Source organism: Macrobrachium nipponense, chromosome 9, assembly GCF_015104395.2.
Source record: "Macrobrachium nipponense isolate FS-2020 chromosome 9, ASM1510439v2, whole genome shotgun sequence".
Classification (NCBI taxonomy): domain Eukaryota; kingdom Metazoa; phylum Arthropoda; class Malacostraca; order Decapoda; family Palaemonidae; genus Macrobrachium; species Macrobrachium nipponense.
Window position 1 is genome coordinate 105,174,170 of NC_061110.1, and position 25,463 is coordinate 105,199,632.

Sequence of the window (25,463 nt, forward strand, 5' to 3'; positions counted from 1 at the left end):
GAGGCTATAAGTTTATGCCGTCTCTCACCCTCAAATACCTTTCGCACTCAGGTATTTGCTGATTTGGAGCCAGCATTAACCCACCTCGACCTCGGTAGTGTTGTAGTGCTTATGACAGCACGTAGCCATTATATAAGTCATATCACATTACCGTGATTCGTGTACATACATCGAGCTACAAATGTCCTTTAATATCTAATTCACTCTACCTTGGAATTAATATATTTTCATATATGCTTAACCGAAGGGGAATTTTATTAGGCGATAATAGAATTGTTGGCGCCGAGGCGCGAACCCAGGACACCATATAAATCCAGGACGTCATAAGCACTACAACACTACCGAGGTCGAGGTGGGTTAATGCTGGCTCCAAATCAGCGAATACCTGAGCGAGAAAGGTATTTGAGGGTGAGAGACGGCATAAACTTATAGCCTCTTGCGGAGTGGGTAAATAGCTTCACTGACGTCCTGGATTTATATGGTGTCCTGGGTTCGCAAGTGGGCGCTGACAATTCTATTATCGGCTAATAAAATTCCCCTTTGGTTAAGCATATATGAAAATATATTAATTCCGAGGTAGAGTGAATTAGATATTAAAGGACATTTGTAGGTCGATGTATGTACATGAATCACGGTAATGTGATATGGCTTATATATATATATATATATATATATATATATATATATATATATATATATATATATATATATATATATATATTACATATATATATATATATACATATATATATATATATATATATATATATATATATATATATATATATATATATATATATATATATATATGTATATATATATATATATATATATATATATATATATATATATATATATATATATATATATATATATATATATATATATATATATATATATATATATATATATATATATAATATATATATATATATATATATATATATATATATATATATATATATACATATATATATATATATATATATATATACTATATATATATATACATATATAATATATATATATATATATATTACTCAACACACACTCACACTATAGGACCATTACAGAAATCTAATATTCTTACAATCCCAAAAATAAAAAAAATAAATAAACAAAAATAAAACATAAAAAATGCGTCCCTGGGAACCCGGACGAACAAGAATAAACGATGCCGAAGTTGAAACGCCGATTCCATTTCCTCCTCCTCTCGCTTATTGTTTTATCACGGGCAGCTGGAGCATAAAGTTTACCTCCCGGTAAATGAGATATGTCAACAATGCTGGCTCCAAATCAGCGAATACCTGAGCGAGAAAGGTATTTGAGGGTGAGAGACGGCATAAACTTATAGCCTCTTGCGGAGTGGGTAAATAGCTTCACTGACGTCCTGGATTTATATGGTGTCCTGGGTTCGCAAGCGGGCGCTGACAATTCTATTATCGGCTAATAAAATTCCCCTTTGGTTAAGCATATATGAAAATATATTAATTCCGAGTAGAGTGAATTAGATATTAAAGGACATTTGTAGGTCGATGTATGTACATGAATCACGGTAATGTGATATGGCTTATATATATATATATATATATATATATATATATATATATATATATATATATATATATATATATATATATATAATATACATATATATATATATATATATATATATATATATATATATATATATATATATATATATATATATATATATATATATATATATGTATATATATATATATATATATATATATATATATATATATATATATATATATATATATATATATATATATATATATATATATATATATATATATATATATATATATATATATATATATACATATATATATATATATATTACTCAAACACACACTCACACTATAGGACCATTACAGAAATCTAATATTAAATCCAAAAATAAAAAATAAATAAATAAAAATAAAACATAAAAAATGCGTCCCTGGGAACCCGGACGAACAAGAACAAACGAGGCCGGAGTTGAAACGCCGATTCCATTTCCTCCTCCTCTCGCTTATTGTTTTATCACGGGCAGCTGGAGCATAAAGTTTACCTCCCGGTAAATGAGATATGTCAACAATGAGTTAGCTCCGCCGCCGTGGAAGCGCCCAAAAGAGTAAACGTTTTGAAAAGAATTACTACAACTCGTTACAACCGCAGTGCCCAGATGAGATTTATCGCCGCCAATGATTGGCCTCGTCATCTCGGCCACTGGGAAAGTTGTGTACGGGTTATTATTAGGAATAGATTGTGACATGCTTGTAAATTTTAACAAGGTAGGGTTATTCTTTAAATCCAGTTGTTTTTAGAGGTTTAAGGCTAAATTAAAACTTGAAATCGTAGATCTTTTTTTATATAAATTCTTCATTTTCAGGAGTTTAGTTACGTTGAGGCGTATGAGAAACATCTTACATAATTTAAGATAGAGGATTTTTAGAACTACAGTCATTTTTTCAAGAGTTTAAAACTATGTTATATAAATGTAATAAGATTTGAAATTGTAGATTATTAAAACCTCAGCAATAAATAGGAAAAATTTGCAGAACTCAAAATTCGTAGATTTTAATTGATTCAGCTTTTTCAGGACTGGAAACGTACATTAAGGAATAGGAAAACTTGTTTTAAAATTTAAGATGAAGGATTTTTGTAAATCTGACTATTTTCAATAGTTAAAAGCTACATTAAGGAATGGAATAAACATGTTACAAATTTTGCAATCGTGGATTTGTATAATCCAGTTGTATTTAACAGTTTAAAGCTACACTAAGAAATGCAAAAAAAAAAATGATAAGTTTTGACATCGTGGCTTTTTATAATCCAGTTATTTTCAAAAGTTAAAAGCTACATTAAGGAATAAAAAAATATGGTATAAAATTAAAAGGCTACATTTGTATAAATCCAGCTTTTTCGGTAATTTAAAGCTACATTAATGAATGGAAAAATTTGAAGATGTAGATTTACATAAATCCAGTGTTTTTTGGGTATAATGCAGTTTTAGAATAAGAAAAAATTCACGTTAGAAAATTTAAAGTATACCTTTGTGAATCCATTTTTTTCCAGCAGTTCAGAGCTACAGTAAGTAACAGAAAAAAAAGTGTTTTAGAACTTAAAGCAGAAAATTGTTATCTATCCGACTATTTTCAGTTGTTTAAATCCACATCAAGGCATAGAAAGATACCTGTTATAAAATGGAGAAGTTTAATACATAACCCTTCATCAGAATGCCTTATGTAATCAATGTTTATATTTACGTCACGAAAGCTTTATAAGAACTCATAATGAAAACAGTTAAAACCATATATATCTATCTTATTTTGAATTTTCGAGCTTACCTAACGTATTTTATTACTAAAAGAACTTCACCGTAAGTATTAAGTCAATACAAAATTTTTATTTCGCTAGTAAGGCGCCCTAAAGGGGATGACTTGCGAAGCTTCAAGTTAAACCGTCGAAGGTTTAACATCTTTTATTTGTGAATTGATGATATTTTAAAAATAAATCTTATATGGGATGAAATTTAAAGATGTAAGGTTTTACACCCGAAAGAATTTTTCTTTTATCTTCGATACTTTTGGAGGTATTAGCATTTGAATAGCATTAGGGACTAATGTAATAATTAAAGCATTTAAATGTGAGTTTATGGTATTTTAGAAAAATAAATCTTATATTGGATGAAATTTAAAGATTTGGTGTTATCTGCCTAAAGAACTTTTCTTTTATCTTCAATACTTTTGGAGATATTAGCATTTGAATAGCATTAGGGACTAATGCAATAAATAAAATAAAATCATTTAAAGGTGAATTTATTTTATATTTTAAAAAATAAATCTTATAGGATTGAAATTTAAAGATGTAAGGTTTTATCATCCGAAAGACTTAACTTCGCTCGTAACCAGAGAGGATATATATATACATTTTTTTCAGAAACCGAACTCCTCAACATAATACCAATTAATGACTTTTTTTTTTTTGCTTATAAGTATTTGCTTACAGTACCTAAACAGTGTCTTATGATTTTTTCTCTTAAACATCTCGCCAGGAACAAAAAAAATATAGTTACACAAACTCATTAAAACTAACGACTTGGCTGCGAAATCTCTTCATGAACTACTGATTGAGTTCATGGCCGCTCATCAAGAGATATTGATTTGGTTATGGTTACTCATTAAGAATGATTATCTGTGCCACGGCAACTCATTGATAATGATTTTCTTGTGTTGTTGTGACACTGATAAACAATTCTCTTATTGGAAATAATGTTCATTGCAGCCCCTTACTTCCTTTTCCATTGTTCCCTTTATACTTTTATACGTTTTTTCCAAAAGTCTATTGAACGGGCAGTACTTAGCTGTACTTTATAAGTTAACAATATTAAGTAGCGTTTTTCGCTCTGCCTTTGGTAGAACCTTCCTTGCAATTCTTGAACTCTTTTGGTATTCCCTAGGATCTTATGAACATTCTTTATGGAAAAAATTTTAACTTAATCGACAATATATAATAAAAATAATTATAAGCAAAAACAAATACTTAGGGCCAGCCCTGTGAGAGCTGATATTCGGTTCAGGGGTCTGGTAAAACTATTATATTTTAATAATAATGATTGATCTTAATGTATATTTTCTGTCAGGAATCTTGCTGACATAAAGAGGCAGAAGTAGGCACTGTCTCTGTCTCAAGTTTTCTAGTAGAGGTAAAATCATTCTATACACCAGTCTCACATTTACTTTTTATATCAACGATAAATATTTTGTTTGACAGACAGCCAGATAAAGATAGATCCCGTCAGCTAAAACGCACCGCCCTCCCTGTGGACGCAGGTTCCAGACCCAAAATAACAAATCTTTTCCTGGTCAACGTCCTCCTAACAGAAGGTGGTGTCCTTTCGTCTCAGGCCACCTTGCCACCACTTATTCATCTTAGGTCACTCGTGTGCCTTATCGGCGTCAGAATGCTATTACAATATTTAGCAATCCACTTAAGTTTATTTTAATGTCTCTCATTTTTCCCAAGTTTATTTTAATGTCCTTTCTTTTTCCCTCTTTGGGGAGTAGTGCCGCCAGTGAACCTCATGTGATGCACTGTAGGGATTAATTAAGGGTCCTTGCACCCTCCCTTCAGCCCTTAGCCTCGACCTCTTTCATTCTTTTAACTGTACGTCCGTTCACATTCTCTTCCATCTAACTTTCCATCTTCTCTAGCAGCTATTTTATAGTGAAACTGCGAGGTCTTCCTTCTGTTGGGTCTTCCTGCCGTTTCGCCTTTCAAAGCTTCTTGCTGCTAGCTTCCCTTTCAGTTCTGAATGACTTCATAGGTCCCAGCCTTTGGCCTAAATTCTATATTCATTCTGTTCTAATCTTTTCTTCTTTTTCTTCTTTCCCATATACATTTTCAACGAAGGCTACTCATGTTTTACTTGTGTGTTTACCTGCAGACAGGTGTCTAATGGTAATGGTGTGGTTGATGATAATAGCTATGTCACCAGACAGCTTTTGTCTGCTCTCGAAAGGTCAGTTTCGTGCGATATCAAAATAGAGCTTTTCCGCTTTGGTATTTCAATAACATCAACCATTAGCTTTACTGTACCTTAATGATGCTGGGACCCAAAAGGCTTGACTGACATGCATTTGTACATGCCTCTTTAAATGTTAACATAAATATCCCCAAAACATCATTAATAGAGAATTTAGGGAATACATTTATCAATAAATAAATGAATATATAATTTAAAATAAATACTAATGAATATTACATTTGCATGTACACAATATATATTATATATATATATATATATATATATATATATATATATATATTATATATATATAATTATATATTATACAACGCATTAAGCTACAAATATCTTTTAATATCCAATTCGCTCTATCTCGGAATTAGTATATTTTCATATATTTTAACCGAAGGGGAATTTTACAGTTTATAATAATTTCGTACTCTCGGTGGATCGAACCAGCGCACAAAGGAGAAATCAGGACTTCAGTGACACTACCGACCAGGCCAACAAGCCAACAAGGGACAAGTAAGGTAGAGCTATTGGATATTAAATGACATTTGTAGCTTAATGCATGTATATGAAACTTGGTGATGTGATAATTTCATTATATATATATATATATATATATATATATATATATATATATATATATATATATATATATATGTATATATATATATATATATATATATATTTAAATAGATATAATCTATATATATATATATATATATATATATATATATATATATATATATTATATATATATATATATTGGTAAATGTCTCTTATTGCATTTTACATAATCACTTAGCTTAACATGAGGACTTTTTTCTTTGCAACCAAAACCAATCTGTTTCTCCTAAAATGAAACTATTTCCCGTATGGAGTGTTCTATTTGGAGTTGTTGATCCTCTTCTAAAAAATACTCATTGAAATAAGAAGCTAGTCTCCAATAACGGCGCTTATTTTAGGAAATCTTTTGTAAGGCACAAAATGTCACGTACTCTCTCTCTCTCTCTCTCTCTCTCTCTCTCTCTCTCTCTCTCTCTCTCTCTCTCTCTCAAAGGTGAAATTCCAGCAACCCTAAACCCATTGAAAACATCAGAATAAGTGACAGCTAAAGATAAAGCCCAGGAAACATTACCAGGAATTCCACAGATGGGCATACTTGATCCTGGATTACAAGTCATCCACGAATCACATACCCTGTTAACACATTTCTTCAGATGTCTATAAACACTAAAATCCAGGGGCTGCAACTTGTGAGAGCAATTTGTAGGAATTGATAGGACACTAATCTCATTAGCCTTCCAAAAATCCAGAAACAAAACGTAAATTAAATAAAAAAAAAAATAGGCTTACTATTGTTATCAAATAACGTGAGGCAAGTCTGCACATGCGCCAACTTGCCCCACTTGTTTTGAGCCAACTTGCCCCATCCTTACCATTTCGTACAAAAACACTTACTAGTCCATACCAAGAAGCCTTGAATTAATAATTTTAATGGTATAGAATCTTTAAACCATAAGGAAAACTATGATATAAAGGAAAAATAATCTTTCATGAATGCATAGATGTTGCAGCAAATAATAGAAAGATAAAAAAAATTTACTTACTACCATCAAAATAAAAATTTCTCATAAATTCGAGCTCCTACGTTCTATCTCTATACAATTTTGCTGGCAACTGAGGAATCACGTCGCAATTACACAGTATACGTATTAGAGTCATCTATTGGTAAACTTTAAAGTTATTTTGAGTAGCCAACTAGCCCCGGTCTCCCCTACCCTACCCTCCCGTTCTCTTACCTCCCCCCCCCTCACACTGTGAGGATGAAACAGTTTGCAAGGGGGGGGGGGGGATGGCTTCCCTACCCTCCCATTTCCATAATAAACAATAATGGAACTGGAGTAGAGCACAAACGCCAAATACCAAAATATCATATTACACCTTTCCTTTCGTACAAGTTTATCGTCCTTCCATTTTAATTTGTGTAATGAATTGGGGAATGCATGCCAGAAGTTACAATAGAAGAAAACCATCTGGCTTTCTTCCCCTTTGTGATATGTCTAGGATCGGTAAGTGAGAGAGAGAGAGAGAGAGAGAGAGAGTACATTTACATCAGTTAATCTGTAATTTAATATGGTAATAATGGGTAACAATAGCTGAATAATTCTAAACTTTCAACGGCAGAGGAGAGACTGGAGGAGTATTGTGAGACCATAACGCCAAAGAAAATGCCTCCTAAACAACGAATGAAGCTAAAGGTAATCACTGCTGTTAATTGTACGATGCTGGAATATAGAACAAAAGTATATTGCGTTTGAGCGTTGTGGAAATCACAAAATAACCGAGGAAATAGGACTGGGAACCACTGCTTTTCAACTCACACAGCAAATAACAGAAACAAGTCAGTACGCGTGGTACAAACAGGAAAAAAATTTTAATGAGAAAGCTAAATGCTTTGCTACAAAACGGAACGGAAATAAAACCGAGGACTGTGAGGTATAGCCACTTATATAAGTTCATGGATGTCTCCGGGCATAAAGTTAAATTCCAGCCAACCCCTTTCTGGACAACGGGTCTGTATGATGCGAAGACGGGCACACACCGAAATTTTCTACAGCAGAGTTTCGCACTCCCAGATACCTATCATCCAGAAAGGGGTGAAATGGAAATCTCTCTCAAAACCCGGACATCCATGAACTTATATGAGTGACTGTACAATGACTGATGCTGTCTGATGTGTAAGACCAGGGAGGAAGTAGGATGGAAAGGGTAGCTCTTGCAGTACCATGAAGACTGTGGAGTCGTATAAGACAGCTTAAAGTTCTTAGGCACCTGCCTGCGTTGGTTTGTTAAGTAAACTACAGAAATGGCTGTAATAGGAAGTAAATGTGATTTACGAATCACTGGGTAAGTAATGCAAGAGAGTACCTGGAAAACAGGAAATGGTACATGAAAAGAATTGTTATTGTGTTTGTGGACAGAGCAAATGCATCTCAGTGCGTCGTAATTTATTTACTTGCTCATTTTTTTCGGTGCGTAATTTCGCTGATATAGTACACAATACAAGACTAAAGTAGAGGAAAAGAATTATTGTAGTGTGTTTGTGTACAGAGTAAATACAACTCAGTGCGTCGTCATCTATTTACTTGCTTTTTGTCGATATGTAAGTTCTTTGATATAGCATGCAAGTCGAAAATCATTATAAATTAACCGTATTACTGATCACAAGACCTTACTACTGATAAAAAGAACTGAGAAGGAAACCTGAAGTATTCTTTGATCAATATCACTTTCCAATACACTTCTAAGGTATAAGAAACATTCTCAGTTTCTTTGAAGTTTTCCAAACATTCGATAATTGTGAGTAAAGGAGGGAATTTTTAGAAAAAGTAGATCATTTTCGCGGCAAAAACCCATTCACCCGATCAAAGGACTGAAGACTGAATCCGCGCTAATGATTTCATTCCTCCTTTGAGAAGCTCTTAATTGCTCAGTTTCATAAGGATCAAAAGTGTGTTTGCTCTAATAAAGGCTTCGTAAGATCTCGGCTTGACGAGTCTACTTTTGAAGAGGCTGTCTAAACCCTTTGAAGAAGGAGAAGAATTTTTACTAGGAGGTAAGATTGTCAATGACAAAGGTATTTCAACAAATAGCAAACTTTCACATATGCAACTTCATTCGAAAATGTTAAAAAGAAGAAAAAAAAGTTCCTCATAGCATGTTCGCTTCTAATGTACGGTGTAAGAAGGCCCAGAAAAGTAAATGTGTGTGTGTGTGTGTGTGTGTATGTGTGCCTCCATATCTGTGTAACTTCACATCCCCAGTACACATTCTTCGTTCAGATAACAAAGATAATAAGATCTTTAGGCTCAATGCAAGTAAATAAATGAAACAGTTCGAAAGTTCACTTTGTGTCTTTTACTTCCTTCTTTTGGTCTAGAATTGAGTGTTTGCTAAATAATCTTTATCGGCTGTTAACTTTTATCTAGTAAATATGAATAAAGCGTTGAGGTGCCTAAATTAAGTCAACGTTTCACTGGTTCGTCCGGATCTGTCTGTCTGTCTGCCTGTCTGTCTGTCTGTCTGTCTTCGACATAGCAAGGCCATCCTTCAAACATTAATAATAATCGTCTTAAAGATGCTTGTTTCTGATATAAAGGCAAAATATTCTCCTCGCGGGTTAGGCGTTAAGGAATAATATACTACATGGGAATTAAACATAGTGTTCCAGGACTTCAACTCATCAAAAATGTACTCCATTATGTTATATAAATGTTTCTCTTTCATAATCGACAGATTTTCATACACATAAGAGTCGTCAAAGTCATACAAAATCACAGAATAAGCTCGATGCGTATCAAAGAGGAAATTTGAACTACGGAAAGGGAGCAAAAGGTGGGGAAGTTATTAATATTTTGCCTCGTACGTTGAGATATTGTTATATATTCCAGTTGACATTTGCCAGACGACAATTCATGCACTTAAGTAAATGTTCAATTTATCTAGGATCCTTGTATCGTCTACAAAGAGAAAATATTAAAAGGATAATGAGTCGAGTTGAGCGCTGAACTGGAAATTGACAGTAAAAGGTTTGAAAGGCGTAACTGGAGGATAACCTCGCAGTTGCACTATGAATCAAGTGTTAGGAAAGGGTGGAAGGTAAGATGAAGAAAGAGTATATGAAAGGAGGTACAGTAAAAGGAAGGAAAGTGGTTGCAGCTAGGAGCCGAAGGCTCGCTGCAATGAATCTTAAGTAATGCTTACAGTGCACCGCATGAGGTCCACTGACGGAACTAACCCCTATGGGGAGAAAAAGGGTAATTATAAGACTTGCTATTCAATAGATTCATATGAAAATTTTGGTCTAATTGTGATTTTCATTATGGAACTGGTGGATGTTGTGGAAGAATATTGACACTCTCTCTCTCTCTCTCTCTCTCTCTCTCTCTCTCTCTCTCGTCTTCTCTCTCTCTCTCTCTCTCTCTCTCTCTCTAACAACCGCTGTCTCTGTGTGTCTTGTTTCTCCCTCTCTCGTTTTCTTCACCCAGTACATTTCGCCTTTAATGGGATTCACCTGGTGTTAGAATTCTTGAATCCGCTGCTGCTTCAAAGTGAGTTTCCTCTATTTATGTCGCAGGAAAATGCGATTCCCAGAAGCTAACTGATCCTCACCTTAGATATTTTCACGCGCCGAGCTTTGATAAATGGAACCCGTGATGAATATCGCGTCTATGCGAGCGTGTTATCAAGAAGCAGCTTAATGCGTTTTGTTTCACACCAGAGACGCAATTCGACGAAATGGACAGAATTTAGTGGATATTAGCGACATTTGTTGTCCATTATGTCTGTCGGATTTTAACGCAGGGAGATATGTCAGAAAACGGCGAGTTGTTGGTTTAAATTGCTTTTCCATTGTGTTGTCATCGTCGACGGGAATTACCGAGACTGTTTCTTTGAGCAGGTATTAGGTAATTTTACAAGTATACATAATACATGAATCTACGACACAGATAATGTTAGAGGAACACTGTAAGGAGAAGGAAAATATAGGAATGTAAATCTAACAGATTAAAAAAAATTATACAGCGAAAATAGAGGTGCTCAACGTTAACTAGAACTTGAAGACGATAACGAAATGAAAAATAGATTTGTTAACAATTTATTTGGATATCAAAAGGAATAGAGAGATAAATCAATGTGACATGAAACACTTCAACAATGCCTGTTACATAGCTAAATAACCGGAATAAATTAATGAATTATTGAATGCTTTTTATTTATTCGCTTATCTATAGTACGATTCATTCACACAATTCAGACTTATTTAATTTCTTTTGGATTTCCAAGTTCAAAATTTACTCAACTCTAAAACTGAATTTCTATACCAACCAGTGTTACATTTATAAGTGTCAATAACTTATTCCACCACTTCAAACTTAATACAGGAGGTATCACGTAATGAAGTTTTTTCGAAGGAACCAATCCCAATTTGCAATAAATTTCCACTGGTCTTTTTATTCCCATTTACTGAAGGAATTTCATACTTGGTGACCAATCCATCTCCATCTTTCTCAGTCACCTACTTTTGCATTCAAATCACTTAGCACAACTTTCTTTTTATGTTTTTCAGTTGGGGCGCAGATGCAAATATTCTGCCATAGAGTTTCTTACGTCCTTAATGTTTTCCAGTCCTGCTCCATACACATTTAGTATCACAATTTTTAATTAATCCCACAACACGCCCTCTCTCTTACCCATAAAACAATTCTCGAACTACCACATTTGTACTTTTTACTCTAACCTAGTCTAGCTGACACCAAAAGCCTGATATATTCCTCAAATCTACATCTTTCGACTACACCTCAGAATCACCACTTGTTCTGCCGATTCCTACAAACAATATCTTTTCACTTTCGTCCCATTCAGGGGAAAAATACCCAGCTTCCTCTCTTTAAACAAAACTGGTTCATTTACTTATTCTTATTCGCACAATAGCCTTAAAATGACTCAAGCTAAAGGAAGCGTTATTCGTTTAAATTTCTTAACATAAGCAATTAATTACTGGGTTTGGAAATACGATCGTCTTGACCCAAGTCATTTGGGGACTTCCGTACAAATCAGGGTAAATGGAATAGTCACTGAGGTGATTTGAAGAAGACCATCTGCCATTAAAGGGACATTTAAGGAACATTTCCTCTCACCACGGTGAACAGGACTCTTGCCAAGAAAGAAAATACAATTATCAAATAAAGAAGGAAGGAAGGAGAGACAGCAAAAAAAAATACAAAGTATAATATGCGTTATATTACAGTCTTTTCATGAAAAGATGTCAGCCATTTAGGGTCGTGCTATATATAGAATACGGGGTTTTTCAGATTACACATTGCACGAGATTGCCAAAAAAAAAAAAAAAAAAAAAAATGGAGTCGTGTTTATGGTCATGACGTCACAAACTGACGTCATACAGTGAGGGAGAGAGAAAATATTGTAACCTTTATAACTTACTGTGGGAGAAATATAAATTCCAAATGGTCATTTATATTTTAATTAGAACGACTGCCATTTGTAGTGTATACTACATCGATTTCAAGAACAAAAATTTAAATCGAAAAAAATATAAGATGTCATTATCCTGTGACTAATATGTCACAAATGAAATATATTCTTTTTTCAATATCATTTGAAACTTTTAGCAGTTATTTACACAAAGCATCACCAGTACCTTTTGTGAACCTACGCCATGGTAGTCATTACTAAAATCCACTATGGGTCACACAAACACACAATAAAACTTTATATTTATTACAAAAACACTGACAAGACAAGTGTTTTAGGGAGGACATAAGCCTCTTAAAGTTTAAAGCTCATTTTTCTTAGAAAGTCTTATTTAGAAAAGCTTAATTATAGTTGCGATCGAATTCGATCGACCAAAGTGTTCGTGGGCTTCAAATGTAAGAGGATTTTAAAGAAACATTTTAGACGCTTGGCATGAAATTTTTTAGTGGCTCCTGTAGTCTACAGAAAACAGAAATGCCAGTACTATTCAAGCAAGACACGATCCGACCTACAGCTTACTCGGGGCGTGCTAAAATCTACGGTGAAATAGCGCGTTGTTTCAACAATAAAAATTAAAATAAATAGGCTACATTTTATTAGAAGTAATTGTTCTGTACTATTTAACATGCACATTATTTTTTTACATTTTCACACTAATAGATAAATCATAAATATTCTATCCTAAAATTCTTGTACCTTTAAGTCAACACGAAAAACCTTTTTCAGACCATTTTAGGCTTTTGCATACGGCTTCCCTACTCCCCCAAGAAGAACAACAACAAAGTAGTTTTTAGGCTTACTCCACGAGTAAGATAAAATGTTATCCAATAAATTAAAAGCCGTAACAAATAGATTGTGATACTTTCATGTTTCTATGTTTTCAAGCCTTGCAGACTACGATGTAAAGGTTTTCATGCCGCCTAAAATTAAAATTTTATTTATTATAGAAGGATAATTTCCCACAACAAGTAAAATCTTCCCATACTGCGGTCACCCTAAGAATCTAAATGAATAAATGAATCATGTGTTTATTATTTCTGACTAATATCACTTTATTTGAATGGTAAATAAAACATTTTCGAAGTAGTATTCAATGAACAGATGTAAAAACCAGAAAATCTACTTTATATTGCTGACACGCTTGAGAAAGGACTATATCTGCCTTTCTTCATGGCCCTAATTTATTCTGAGGTGAACTGACAATGAATTTAAAAAGAGCAATAGCTTCCCGTTTCCACTCGTAAACCAGCAAGAGAGGCGTTGATGTTGATTACAAATGCGAGAGAAAAGGCAGAAGCCGCAAAGGTAAACTGTTTGCCTCGTTCGTGTAGAGTAAAAAAAAAAAAAAAAAAAAAGGTTCCATGGGAGATGGGGAGAAAAAAACAAAAACAAAAGGTCACGCGGAATGACTACAGGGCGATAAGGCCGTGAATTGTTTACAATACGGACGGATGTAAAGAATGAGACCAAAATAATGCGTTGGCGAAAGATTTACTTACATATAAGGAGTTGGATAGAAAGGACCCGGTTATTCAGGGAACGTGAGAGTGTGCTCGATATAAAGGTGGTTTATGCTTTGTTTATTGTGTGTTTTGGAGAAGGTCATTGATAAAGCTGTTGGTAATGGTCACTCATAAATCCATAGGTATACGTGCGTCATCGTTAAAGATACTTGGTTCAGCCTTGATTCACGAGTTTAACGATGCCTATATCTGTAAAAGCTATTTTGTTTTCTGAGGAGAACCTCTTAATTAGGAATGCACCGATACCAAATTTTTGGTCGATATAGATACCAAGTTTAAAAGCCGATACCGATATTAATACCTGTCACTTCCATATTACTGTTATTTAGGAGAAAATATATTGTTACTAAAATCATCCTTGTTCTCCTGTTATCGTATATTAAAGGTTCAAAAGTTGAAAGGTCATATATGGTTATATAAACTGCACATGTCTAATTCCAAGCTGCAGCAGTAGCAGTACAGTAACTCATTGCACCATTCACCTATAACATACCTGTACTGCACATGTTAAAATAGTACCTAACTCCAACAGAGTGGCAAAGACTCTTTGATGATAAAAGATAGACACAACCATAGTTAATTAAAATTAGAATTACAATAATAAATTGTTAAATATTGTACAGTATTAAGATGTCATCTGTTTTTAAAAGATAGACAATGATAGTTTTGTTTGGTGGGCTTTGTTAATATATATAGGCAGTTCCCGGTTTATGACGGTTTATACTTACGACATTCCGGGGCTATGACGCTTTTCTATTATATTCAACAGATATTATTCCCAGGTTTATGACACGTTCCAGAGTTACGCCACTTATGACGCCGTGCCGACAGAGGAAATATAACTCCAAAAGGCAAAATAATCAATATTTGAAGCTTTTTTTATGAAAAACACAAAAGAATGCATTTACATAGTTTTCAATACAACCAAAGCATTAAAAGTAAGGTTTTCTTAGGATTTTTGATGATTTTCGATGATGTTCCAGCTTATAACGTGTCTCAAGAACAGAACCTCCGTCGTAAACCAGTGACTGCCTGTACATTTTAGGAAGCCTAGAGGGGCTTTAAAATTCTATAATAATGACAAAAGTATTGGGTGGTATCAGCCAAAAATTCACAGATACCGATACCGATACCATTAAAAACTAGCCGATACCACCGATACTAATAACGATATTTGGGCACATCCCTACGCTGAATATTAGAAGAATAGGTACATTAGAAGAATTTGGATGTAAATGATCCCTACAAAAATATTAGGATCGGGAAGCGAGAAAAATACTCAGAAAACAGTGACGGAGTTTGCGTTCGTTATAAGAGAAAGTCCAAAGGGGATACACCAAAAGTACGTCATGTAAAAAAGGGAAATGTGCAGGTCACAGCTTCGAATATGAAATGGATGGGAATATAAGAGGCCCTATAGAAATTAACACAATGGGTGAAGAGTCACATAAAAGGTGAAGTGAGTATTCATATGTAAAAGAAAAAGCCTACTGGAAAAAGTCTGCTCGGCCAAAAGTGGATGCAGGAAGGGACTGTTAAGCCATCTCACTGCCAGAGAGAAATATGTATGTAGAATTTTATAGTGAATTTGAGGGAATGAAGAAATGGCGTGAGGGTAAGAGGTACTATAAAAAAAAGTATATTCATTTTCATATGAAGTATTTACAAAAGTGCATAGTTCCTCACAGGACGAGTGGGTCCTGTACTCGACTATCAATCTGGTAGCCCGAGTTCTCTTCCTGCAACCGGTTAGTGTGGAATCGGAGGACTTTATTTCTGGTGATAAGAATTAATATTTCGATATACTGTGGTTCAGATCCCACAATATTCTGTGGGTCCAATTGGTTCCTAGCCACATAAAAAAAAAGTGATCCTTCGGGGCAGCCCTAGGAGAGCTGTTAATCAGCTCATTGGTCTGGCAAAACTAAAATATACTTAACTTTTACAAAAGTGCATACAAGGGAAAATTGAATGGTACAGTGTGCAGAGCTTGGTTAGAAGCAATACTAGTTGGCCTAAAAGGACAACTCTCATGGGACTGGTTGTATTGGGGTACATGCCAAACTCAGTATCTAAAGTGTGAAAGAAGCAACAACTATTCTTTTTCTAACATTGTAGAAGCCAGCCTCAGAAAAAGTATATAAATGGTACATGATTGTAACTGCATACTGTTTCAAGAGTTTCCAAGGACACAGGATTAGCAAATCACTATCAAAATATTTGTTACAAGCTTGCTGGTCCATGCTCCGCTACATTGGTACCCAGCACTGCCCGTCATGTCCCCTTTACCCTCCCGATCCTCTACCTAGCCCGCCCCTACCCGGGGCGGACTAACTAGTTTGCAGGAGGAGTGTGGAAGTGTCATGTCTCCCCTACCCTCCCGATCCCCTTCCTGCCCCGCCCCCATCCAGGCCGGACAAACAAGAAAGTTCCACTCGGATTTTATTGTTATAGATAGATGAGCAATTAGTGATTACTATCAGAAACAAAGCCCGCCAAATGAAATGCCAAAAGATTGTGGTAGCTTAGTGGCATCCCTTTACAGTTTTCCATTGGCACACGACTTATTATTCCTGAAAGATCCAGGAAGTGGGGGAAAAGACGCATAAAATACATTCTTTGTCATCAGTAACCTTTGCCTTCCCTTGATATTGGAGGGGTGACCTGGGTACTGAACGTATAATACGTACCTACATGCATAAATGAGTTTGTGTTATACGTGCAGTACCCAAGTAACTTCTCCATTATCAAGACAAGGCTCTCGCTTTGTAACATGATCAGTTACTGCTGCAGGGGGAGGTTGAAACCAACATTCTTTTTGGAAGCTTTGAATTTCAAGTCAATATTAATATATATATATATATATATATATATATATATATATATATATATATATTATATATATATATATATATGTATATATATATTGGTATATATATTTATATATATATATATATATATATATATACTATACATATATCTATATATTATATAATAATATATGATTATATGTATATATTATATAATATATATTATATATATATATATATGTATATATATATGATATACTATATTATATATATATATATATATACTAATATATATATATATATATATATATATATATATAGGCACTGGCACTACACTACGCCCTACCATAATCGTAATTTCGATTATTAAATAATAACTCAGTGACTTATACTTACGTCGTCACTAAAACTGCATGCAGGTGACTAATCTTACGTTTTTACTTATTTATTTACATTTACTAGAAATGGCGTTTCCATCCACTCAGTCGAGTTATCGGATATGCTCTGTTCCATCTAGGTCAAGCAATTGCATTATTACGACAACATGGTTCATATACTAGTTTCATATACCTGCTCGTACCACCAGACCGTACTATTAATTATTCGTTCATTGACTTCCACGGCTTGATGTGACTCTTCTTTGTGTTCTGGGCAATGAAATGTTTTAAAATTCTATTTGGACGAAAGCGAATACATACCTGCTGTTCATTTCCAAAAACAATTACACTTATCCTCTTCCCAAAACAATTACACTTATCCCCTTTCAAAATGTTCCAGCAATGCGGAGATGGAAGACTGAAAAGGACTTCACTCGAATATAGGGTGAATTGGATTTGTAATTGGCATCCGCAAATTGGATGAAAAACGGATGTCAAAGGTCTATGTTCATATGACTCGCTTTGGGCAGCGCCGGCCCTCCTGCGTCCCAATTAGCGCAGTAACGGAAATACCGCTACGGGAACAAGCGACTAAATATATTACCATTTTCATTAACTCGATCAGTCTCCCAGGAATGGGAAACATTCGAGTACTGTAGCGTAGTATTTTCTGGTCGTAACTCGATCAACGGGCAACGCACCGAATGACATATTAAGGCCAAAAGGACAAAGGTGTTTGCGCGCATGAGATATCACAAGAAGCAGATGACCCAAGGACGCTTAGTTGGTGGATCTCCCGCCAGAGGACTTACGACACTAATGATCAGGGCGTTTCACTAAAAGGATATAATATATTGAAGAAATGTCTTTAAGAGTATTCACTCAGTCATATAAAGGCCCCTTAATTCAATTACGCTGGAAGGTTATTGATGGTCGGCTAACGAGCTGGTCGAGTCATTCTGCGGTGCTTTAGTTGAAATAGGAAAGAATGAAGTAATTCATACTAAGATTATCAAAATTAGTACATTGCCTCACGAATACATTTCGGTACCACAGTATATCGAAATATTAATTCTTATCACCAGAAATAAAGTCCTCCGATTCCACACTAACCGGTTGCAGGAAGAGAACTCGGGCTACCAGATTGATAGTCGAGTACAGAACCCACTCGTCCAGTGAGGAGCTATGCACTTTTGTAAATACTTCATATGAAAATGAATATACTTTTTTTTTTTATAGTACCTCTAACCCTCACGCCATTTCTTCATTCCCTCAAATTCACTATAAAATTCTACATACATATTTCTCTCTGGCAGTGAGATGGCTTAACAGTCCCTTCATGCATCCAATTTTGGCTATACAGACTTTTTCCAGTAGGCTTTTTCTTTTACATATGAATACTCACTTCACCTTTTATGTGACTCTTCACCCATTGTGTTAATTTCTATATGGCCTCCTTTATCCCCATCCATTTCATATTCAAAGCTGTGGCCTACACATTTCCCTTTGCACATAATGTACTTTTGGTGTATCCCCTTTGAACTTTCTCTTATAACGAACGCAAACTCCGTCACTGTTTTCTGAGTATTTTTCTCACTTCCCAGTCCTAATATTTTTGCAGGGATCATTTACATCCATATTCTTCTAATGTACCTATTCTTCTAATATTCAGCGTAGGGATGTGCCCGAGTATCGATAATGGTATCGGTGGTATCGGCTAGTTTTTTATGGTATCTGTATCGGTATCTGTGAATTTCTGGCTGATACCAGTCAATTCTTTTGTCACTAGTATAGAATTTTAAAACCTCTCTAGGCTTCCTAAAATGTACTGGCAGTCCCTGGTTTACGACGGGGGTTCTGTTCTTGAGACGCGTTGTAAGACCTTGAAGATCATCGAAAATCATCAAAAATCCTAAGAAAACCTTACTTTTAATGCTTTGGTTGTATTGAAAACTATGTAAATGCATTCTTTTGTGTTTTTCATAAAAAAAGCTTCAAATATTGATTATTTTGCCTTTTGGAGTTATATTTCTTCTGCCTTCTCGGCGTCACAAGTGGCGTAACTCTGGAACGTGTCATAAACCTGGGAATATCTGTTGAATATAATAGAAAAGCGTCATAACCCCGGAATGTCGTAAGTATAAACCGTCATAAACCGGGAACTGCCTGTATATATTAACAAAGCCAAACAAAACTATCTTTTAAAAACAGATGGCATCTGAATACTGTACAATATTTAACAATTTATTATTGTAATTCTAATTGTAATTACCTATGGTTGTGTTTATCTCTTATCAGCAATGAGTCTTTGCCACTCTGTTGGAGTTAGGTACTATTTTAACATGTGCAATACAGATATGGTATAAGTGAATGGTGCAATGAATTACTGTACTGCTACTGCTGCAGCTTGGAATTAGACATGTGCAGTTTAAATAACCATATTACATGACCTTTCAACTTTGGAACCTTTAATATATGATAACCAGAGAACAAGGATGATTTTAGTAACAGTATATTTTTTCCTAAATAACAGCAATATGGAAGTAACAGGTATTGATATCGGTATCGGTTTTTAAAGTTGGTATCTGTATCGGCCAAAAATTTGGTATCGGTGCATTCCTAATTTAATGGTTCTCCTTAGAAAACAAAATAGCTCTTACAGATATAGGCATCGTTAAACTCGTGAATCAAGGCTGAACCAAGTATCTTTAACGATGACGCACGTATACCTATGGATTTATGAGTGATCATTACCAACAGCTTTATCAATGACCTTCTCCAAAACACACAATAAACAAAGCATAAATCACCTTCATCTCGAACACACTCTCCCAGGGTCATTTCTATCCAACTCCTTATACGTAAGTAAATCTTTCGCCTAGCATTATTTTGGTCTCATTCTTTACATTCGTCCGTATTGTAAACAATTCACGGCTTTATCGCCCCCTACTCACTCTGCGTGAACCTTTTTTTTTTTTTTTTCTCCCTCTACCCATGGAACCCTTTTTTTTTTTTTTACACTACACGAACGAGGCAAATAGTTTACCTTTGGGGCTTCTGCCTTTTCTCTCGCATTTATAAACAACATCAACGCCTGTCTTGCTGGTTTACGAGTGGAGACGGGACGCTATTGCTCTTTTTAAATTCATTGTCAGTTCACCTCAGAATAAATTAGGGTCATGAAGAAAGGCAGATATAGTCCTTGCTCTAGCGTGTCAGCAATATAAAGTAGATTTTCTGGTTTTTACGATTCTGTACATTGAATACTACTTCGAAAATATTTTATTTACCATTCAAATAAAGTGATATTAGTCAGAAATAATAAACACATGATTCATTTATTCATTTAGATTCTTAGGGTGACCGCAGTATGGGAAGATTTTACTTGTTGTGGGAAATTATCCTTCTATAATAAATAAAATTTTAATTTTAGGAGGCATGAAAACCTCTACATTGTAGTCTGCAAGGCTTGAAAACATAGTAACAGGCAACATGAAAGTATCACAATCTATTTGCTACGGCTTTTAATTTATTGGATAACATTTTCTCTTACCCGGGGAGTAAGTCTACAAACTGCTTTGTTGTTGTTCTTGTTGGGGGAGTAGGGAAGCCGTATGGAAAAGCTTAAGAAGGCCTGAAAAAGGTTTCTCGTGTCGACTTAAAGGTACGGGAATATTAGGATAGGATATTTTTTATTTATCTATTAGAATGGAAATGTAAAAAATAATATGGATGTTAAATAGTACAGAAAAATTATTTCTAATAAAATATAGCCCATTTATTTTAATTTTTGTTGTTGAAACAACACGCTATTTGACCGTAGATTTTAGCACGCCCCGAGTAAGCTGGAGGTCGGATCGTGTCTTGCTTGAATAGTACTGGCATTTCTGTTTTCTGTTGACTACAGGAGCCACTAAAAAGATTTACGCCAAGCGTCTAAAATGTTACTTTAAAATCCTCTTACATTTGAAGCCCACGAACACTTTTTCGAATTCGATCGAATTCGAAAAAGGCGCAACTATAATTAAGCTTTTCTAAATAAGACTTTCTAAGAAAAATGAGCTTTAAACTTTAAGAGGCTTATGTCCTCCCTAAAACACTTGTCTTGTCAGTGTTTTTGTAATAAATATAGTTTTTTTGTGTGTGTATGTGTGTGACCCATAGTGGATTTTAGTAAAGACTACCATATCGTAGGTTTAAAAAAGGTACTGGTGATGCTTTGTGTAAATAACTGCTAAAAGTTTCAAATGATATTGAAAAACGAATATATTTCATTTGTGAAGTATTAGTCACAGGATACTGACATCTTATATTTTCTTCGATTTAAATTTTTGTTCTTGAAATCGATGTAGTATACACTACAAATGGCAGTCGTTCTAATTGAAATATAAATGACCATTTGGAATTTATATTTCTCCCACAGTAAGTTATAAAGGTTACAATTTTTTCTCTCTCCCTCTCTGTATGACGTCAGTTTGTGACGTCATGACCATAAACATGACTCCATTATTTTTTTTTTTTTTTTTTAATTTTTTTTTTTTTTTTTTTTTTTGTAATCTCGTGCAATGTGTAATCTGAAAAACCCCGTATTCTATATATAGCACGACCCTAAATGGCTTACAACTTTCCATGAAAAGGCTGTAATATAACGCATATTAAACTTTGTATTTTTTTCTATGTGTCTCCTTCCTTTCTTCTTTATTTGATAATTGTATTTTCTTTCTTGGCAAGAGTCCTGGGCCAAGTGGTGAGAGGAAATGTTCCTTAAATGTCCCTTTAATGGCAGATGGTCTTCTTCAAATCACCTCAGTGACTATTCCATTTACCCTGATTTGTACGGAAGTCCCAAAATGACTTGGGTCAAGACGATCGTATTTCCAAACCCAGTAATTAATTGCTTATGTTAAGAAATTTAAACGAATAACGCTTCCTTTAGCTTGAGTCATTTTAAGGCTATTGTGCGAATAAGAATAAGTAAATGAACCAGTTTTGTTTAAAGAGAGGAAGCTGGGTATTTTTCCCCTGAGTGGGACGAAAGTGAAAAGATATTGTTTGTAAGAATCGGCAGAACAAGTGGTGATTCTGAGGTGTAGTCGAAGATGTAGAGTTCAGGAATATATCAGGCTTTTGGTGTCAGCTAGACTAGGTTAGAGTACAAATGTGGTAGTTCGAGAATTGTTGTATAAGTTAGAGAGAGAGCGTGATGTGGGATTAATTAAAAATTGTGATACTAAATGTGTATGAAGCAGGATTGGAAAAGATTAAGGACGTAAGAAATTCTATTACAGAATATTTGCATCTGCACCCTAACTGAAAAACATAAAAAGGAAGTTGTGCAAGTGATTTGAATGCAAAAGTGCGTGACTGAGAAAGATGGCAATGGTTTGGTTACCAAGTATGGAATTCCTTCTGTAAATGGGAATAAAAGGACCAGTGGAAATGCACTGCATATTAGGCTTAGTTCCTTCGAAGAAGAAATGATTAATAGTAAATATATATATACATTTTAAGCTTATGGAAACTTCATTACGTGATACCTCTTGTATTAAGTTTGAAGTGGTGGAATAAGTTATTGACACTTATAAATGTAACACTGGTTGGTAGAGAAATTCAGTTTTAGAGTTGAATAAATTTTGAACTTGGAAATCCATAAAAAATTAAATAAGTCTGAATTGTGTGAATGAATCGCACTATAGATAAGTGAATAAATAAAAAACATTCAATTATTCATTCATTTATTCCGTAGATTCATGTATTATGTATACGGTGTAAAATTACCTAATACCTGCTCAAAGAAACAGTCACGGCAATTCCCGTCGACGATGACAACACAATGGAAAAGCAATTTAAACCAACAACTCGCCGTTTTCTGACAAATCTCCATGCGTTTAAATCCGACAGACATAATGGACGACAAATGTCGCTAATATTCACTAAATTGTGTCCATTTCGTCGAATTGCGTCTCTGGTGTGAAACAAAACGCATTAAGCTGCTTCTTGATAACACGCTCGCATAGACGCGATATTCATCACGAGTTCCATTTATCAAAGCTCGGCGCGTGGAAATATCTAAGGATGAGGATCAGTTAGCTTCTGGGAATCGCATTTTCCTGCGACATAAATGGAGGAAACTCACTTTGAAACAGCAGCGGATTCAAGAATTCTAACGCCAGGTGAAATCCCATTAATGGCGAAATGTACTGGGTGAAGAGAGCGAGAGAGGGAGAAACAAGACACACAGAGACAGCGGTTGTTAGAGAGAGAGAGAGAGAGAGAGAGAGAGAGAGAGAGAGAGAGAGAGAGAGAGAGAGAGGTCAATATTCTTCCACAATATCCACCAGTTTCATAATGAAAATCATTAGACCAAAATTTTCCATATGAAGCTATTGAACAGCAGGTCTGATAATACCCTTTTTCTCCCCATAAGGGGTAGTTAGTCGCAGTGGACCTCATGCGGTGCACTGTAAGCATTACTTGAGATTCTTTGCAGCGAGCCTTCGGCTCCTAGCTGCAACCACATTCGTTCTTTTTACTCCACCTCCTCTCTGCCTCCTTTCATATGCTCTTTCTTCATCTTACTTTCCACCATTTCTTAACAACTTGATTCATAGTGCATCTGCGAGGTTATCCTCCAGTTACGCCTTTCAACCTTTTACTGTCAATTTCAAGTTCAGCGCTCAACTCGACTCATTACCCTTTAATAGTTTCCTTTGTATACGATATAAGGATTCAGATAAAAACTGAAAATTTACTTAAGTGCATAAATTGGCGTCTGGCAAATGTCAACTGAAATATATAACAATATCTCAACGTACGAAGCAAAATATTAATAACTTCCCCACCTTTTGCTCCCTTTCCGTAGTTCAAATTTCCTCTTTGATACGCATCGAGTTTATTCTGTGATTCTGTATCACTTTGACGACTCTTATCTGTATGAAAGTCTGTCGATTATGAAAGAGAAACATTTATATAACATAATGTAGTACATTTTTGATGAGTTGAAGTCCTTAAACACCATGTTTAATTCCCATGTAGTATATTATTCCTTAACGCCTAACCCGCGAGGAGAATATTTTGCCTTTGTATCAGAAACAAGCATCTTAAGACTATTATTATTAATGTTTGAAGGATGGCCTTCCTATGTCGAAGACAGACAGAAAAAAAAAAAACCACACACAGACAGGCAGATAGAGAAAGACAGACTGACAGACAGACAGACAGACAGACAGACAGACAGACACTGATCCGGACGAAGCTAATGTGAAACGTTGACTTAATTTAGGCACTTAACGCTAATTCATTTATTTACTTGCATTGAGCCTAAGATCTTATTATCTTGTTATCTGAACGAAGAATGTGTACTGGGGGATGTGAAGTTACACAGATATGTAGCACACACAAACACACACACACACTTACTTTTCTGGGCCTTCTTACACCGTACATTAAAAGCGAACATGCTATGAGGAACTTTTTTTTCTTCTTTTTTACATTTTCGAATGCAGTTGCATAATATGTGAAAGTTTGCTATTTATTGCAATACCTTTGTCATTGGCAACCTTACCTCCTAGTAAAGATTCTTCTCCTTCTTCAAAGGGTTTAGACAGCCGCTTCAAAAATAGACTCGTCAAGCCGAGATCTTACGAAGCCATTATTAGAGCAAACACACTTTTGATCCTTATGAAACTGACGCAATTAAGAGCTTCTCAAAGGAGGAATGAAATCATTAGCGCGGATTCAGTCTTCAGTCCTTTGATCGGGTGAATGGGGTTTCGTTGGGAAAATGGGTTCTCGAAAATGGTCTACTTTTTTTCTAAAATTCCCTCCTTTACTCACAATTATCGAATGTTTGGAGAACTTCAAAGAAACTGAGAATGTTTCTTATAACTTAGAAGTGTATTGGAAACGTATATTGATCAAAGAATACTTCAGGTTTCCTTCTCAGTTCTTTTTATCAGTAGTAAGGTCTTGTGATCAGTAATACGGTTAATTTATAATGATTTTCGACTTGCATGCTATATCAAAGAACTTACATATCGACAAAAAGCAAGTAAATAGATGACGACGCACTGAGTTGTATTTACTCTGTACACAAACACACCACAATAATTCTTTTCCCAACTTTAGTCTTGTATTGTGTACTGTATCA